Here is a 4,460-nt window from a genome sequence, read left to right on the forward strand (position 1 = left end):
TTACTGTGCCAACCAGAGACTGCCCATTACTGTGCCAACCGGAGACTGTCCCATTATTGTGCCAACCAAAGACTGCCCCATTACTTTGCCAGAGATTGCTCCATTATTGTGCCAACCAAAGACTTCTCCATTTACTGTGCCAGCCAGAGACTGCGCCATTACTGTGCCGAGAGACTACCCCATTACTGTGCCAACCAGAGACTGCCCCATTATTGTGCCAACCAGATGCTGCCCATTACTGTGCCAACCAGAAACTGCTCGATTGCTGTTCTAACCAGAGAATGTCCCATTACTGTGCCAACTGGAGACTGCCCCATTACTGTGCCAACCAGAGACTGTACATAACTGTGCCAACCAGAAACTGCTCCATTACTGTGCCAACCAGATACTGCTCCATTACTGTGCCAACAATAGACTTGCCCATTACTGTGCCAACCTGAGCCTTTCTCATTACTTTGCCAACCAGAAACTGTACATGACTGTGCCAGCAGACTTCCTCTATTACTGTGCCTACCAAACACTGTCACATTACTGTGCCAACCAGAGACTGCTGCATTGCTGTGTCAACAAGACATTGCACCATTAGGCTGTGTGCCCACGTTGTAGAATAGAAGCAGATTTTTCCTCCTCAAAAACCGCACACCCTTGCCAGGGAAAACACATGCGGATTTTGATGTGTTTTTCATGCGTTTTTTTAAGCTTTTTTGAGCTTTTGAGCACAAATAAAGTTGGGACAAATAAAAAGGCTCCTATGGAGGTCATTTCCTAGTCAAACCCCTCTTCTCCATTTTATTTTCTTGTTGTATTCAAGATGCCACAAGTGCAGCCCCAGCGGCGTCTCAGCCAAGAAAATATGCAGATTCTGCTGCTTACATTAGTGATTCTGCTGCGCCACCACAGCAAGCAGGTAACATACGGTCAGTAGATTTTTTATCTGTTTTATATTTGGATGTGTTTGTACTAAAGACTATATTCTCCCATATACAAAAAAACAGAGAAACAGCAAAGGCCATAACATGGAGATCACCAGGCAGCAAAGATTTGTACAGCAAACACAGCTTTTATTAGGTACAACACGAGACAAAACATATTAAAAACATTTAAAAGACCAACATAAGAAACAATAGCCTGAGGTAAGGCATATGCCTGTATACCCATTAAACAGGGGGTGACACCCCTGATGAAGCCACCGTAGTGGCGACACGCGTAGGGTACTCGCTCTTTCTGTATGCCTGTTACCTATTTTAGGTTATCATACCCATGGGGTTTCTCTGTTTGAGATATGACTGGGGGGAGGCTTTGTAAGCTGGTAGTTGGTTATTTTTGGGCAGGTGTATATGTGCATGATTGGCATGCCTTTGTATTTTGATCTCTAGGGCTAATCTATTTACTCTATTACGCACTTTGGATATTTGAATGGTGCCTTTTTCAGTGCACCTGGGTTATTGCACCTTTTATAGAGTATAGTAATAAGCATATATAGCCTGTTGGCTTTTACTTAGAGCCATTATCCTGCATATTGTACTTTTTGGTCCTCAGTGGACCCAGGACCTTGTTTGGGCCCTCTTATGAGTTTCCTCCGTGTATACATCTATTTACCTCGGTCCTCTGTATGCTGTATATGTTTTTTTGGTGTCTATATTTATTTATGTATATTCCAATACTTATGCTGTTCATATAGGACCTTGAGGAGTATCTATATTTTTCTCATCCCCTGTTTAATGGGTATACAGGCATATGCCTTACCTCAGGCTATTGTTTCTTATGTTGGTCTTATAAATGTTTTTAATATGTTTTGTCTCGTGTTGTACCTAATAAAAGCTGTGTTTGCTGTACAAATCTTTGCTGCCTGGTGATCTCCATGTTACGGCCTTTGCTGTTTCTCTGTTTTTTTGTAAATGCTTATATTCTAAGGTCATGGTTGGATCCCAGTGTTATATTTTTCTGTGGTGCCCCCATATCTTATTCTTTTATATTCTCCCATAGGAGCGCTCTCGGAGGAGGGGGAGAACAACATGGAAAAGAATGTGGGTGCACCCGATTGTTCAGGAGCGGGTGAACAAGGGCCACTTCAATCTCGTTTACCATGATTTAAGGAGGTAAGATATATTAGGGAAAAAAGCTATATTGTCATCCGTGTGCACCTAATGTATTTTTAAAATGATTTTTTTTGTTGGTGGTATCCCTAAGATGTCAAATTTTAATCCATGTGATAAACCTAACATTTTTTTTGTTTATTTTCAGTTATCCGGATGTGCTCTGAAAGCTTGCAAACATATTATTTTCTGGTTAGCCAATAAAGGTATCACTCCCAGAATACTTCTGTCATCATTGGGCAGAAAAGTATTCACATCAGTTGTGCGGAGAAATTTATCCAGTTCTGCAGGCTCACGATAGAAACTTTTGATCGCCTACTCGCTCTTCTGTCTCCTGATTTAAATTACGTGGACACAGTCATGTGAAGAGCCATCTCTGCTGAGGAAAGGCTGCTCATCACCTTGCGGTAAGTGTATTACTTTTTTTTTTTTTTTTTTGGTAACACATTTTTCCCCCATAATGCTGCCACAGTAGCCCCATAATACTACCAGACACAGTGCCCCCATAATACTGCCAGACACAGTGCCCCCATAATACTGCCAGACACAGTGCCCCCATAATACTGCCAGACACAGTAACCCCATAATACTGCCACAGTAACCCCATAATACTACGAGACACAGTGCCCCCATAATACTCCCACAGTGCCCCCATAATACTGCCAGACACAGTGCCCCCATAGTACTGCCAGACACAGTGCCCCCATAATACTGCCAGACACAGTGCCCCCATAATACTACCAGACACAGTGCCCCCATAATACTGCCAGACACAGTGCCCCCATAATACTGCCAGACACAGTGCCCCCATAATACTGCCAGACACAGTGCCCCCATAATACTGCCAGACACAGTAACCCCATAATACTGCCAGACACAGTGCCGTCATAATACTGCCAGACACAGTGCCGTCATAATACTGCCAGACACAGTAACCCCATAATACTGCCAGACACAGTGCCGTCATAATACTGCCAGACACAGTAACCCCATAATACTGCCAGGCACAGTGCCGTCATAATACTGCCAGACACAGTGCCCCCATAATACTGCCAGACACAGTGCCCCCATAATACTGCCAGACACAGTGCCCCCATAATACTGCCAGACACAGTGCCCCCATAATACTGCCAGACACAGTAACCCCATAATACTGCCAGACACAGTGCCGTCATAATACTGCCAGACACAGTGCCGTCATAATACTGCCAGGCACAGTGCCGTCATAATACTGCCAGACACAGTGCCCCCATAGTACTGCCAGACAAAGTGCCCCCAGTGCTTGAATCTTATGTATTAAAAAGTCCATATATGTTTCCGTATAAATTTCAAATGTGCCATTCTGTTATATGTCTTTTATTTTTTTCGCTTTTCTCATTTTTTTTTTTATTTTCAGGTTTTTGGCCACAGGAAAGCGCTACACATCACTGCACCTCCAATTTAGGGTTGTTAAATCCACAATTTCAAGAATTGTGAGGTGCACATGTACCGTCATCTTGCAGAAGTTGCAGCCTATCGTGATGCCTTGCCCAATCGAGGAGACTTGGCTGCAGGTCACAGCAGGCTTTCAAACTGTGGCCAATTTCCCCAACTGCATATGTGCTGTCGATAGCAAACATGTGAGAGTGCAGAAGCCACCCCGATCAGGATAACGCTTTTTTAATTATAAGAAGTATTTGTCTGTGGTCCTGATGGCGGTGGCTGATGCACATTACAAATTTGTTGCTATTGATGTTGGTGCCTATGGCAAATCTGGGGACTCTGGGGTGTTGCAATCATCACAGATTGGACTGCAAATTCTTTGAGATGGCAGAACGCTCCCGGCCCCAAGACCTTTGCCGAGTTCCACAAATCCAGATCCCTTTGTGATGCTATTGGATGAGGCATTTCCCTTAAAGACCAACCTGCTGCGCCCATACCCACAAAGGGCACTGGATGACCGGCGGAGGATTTTTAATTATCGGCTGAGCCGTGCAAGGAGATATGTGGAATACACCTTTGGAATCATGTGTTGTAAGTGGAGGATCTTTCACACTGCCATCCAGTTATATCCGGAGACTGTTGAGACTGTAATTAAGGCATGCTGTGTACTCCACAAGTACGCTCGTGAATACAGCACAGAGGTAGATGAGGAGTCACAGCTGTCTGAATTAATTGCAGTTGACAACTTGGGTCAAGGATGGCAATCCAACTTGGGTGTGCGTGAAACCTTCACTGAATACTTCATGAATCCTGAAGGTGCCGTGCACTGTCAATTCTCCTGTGCCGCTGTTGAACAGCCTGAACAGCAGAGAAGATCTGATGCCTAACCACAAGCGATCAAGGCCCATTTTTCTTGCACAATTATTGAAACAAAAAAAGGTT

The 4,460-nt window shown here is 44.1% G+C and overlaps 1 long non-coding RNA gene across 1 annotated transcript; it reads left to right on the forward strand.

Moving 5' to 3' along the window:
* Nucleotides 1–1,984: 1,984 nt before the first annotated feature.
* On the forward strand, nucleotides 1,985–3,714 carry LOC138671965 (uncharacterized). Its single transcript, XR_011319507.1, has 3 exons — nucleotides 1,985–2,099; nucleotides 2,245–2,503; nucleotides 3,493–3,714. It is a non-coding gene; the product is annotated as an uncharacterized lncRNA (long non-coding RNA).
* The last annotated feature ends 746 nt before the right edge of the window (nucleotides 3,715–4,460 follow it).

Source organism: Ranitomeya imitator, chromosome 3 (genome assembly GCF_032444005.1).
Source record: "Ranitomeya imitator isolate aRanImi1 chromosome 3, aRanImi1.pri, whole genome shotgun sequence".
NCBI classification, from domain to species: domain Eukaryota; kingdom Metazoa; phylum Chordata; class Amphibia; order Anura; family Dendrobatidae; genus Ranitomeya; species Ranitomeya imitator.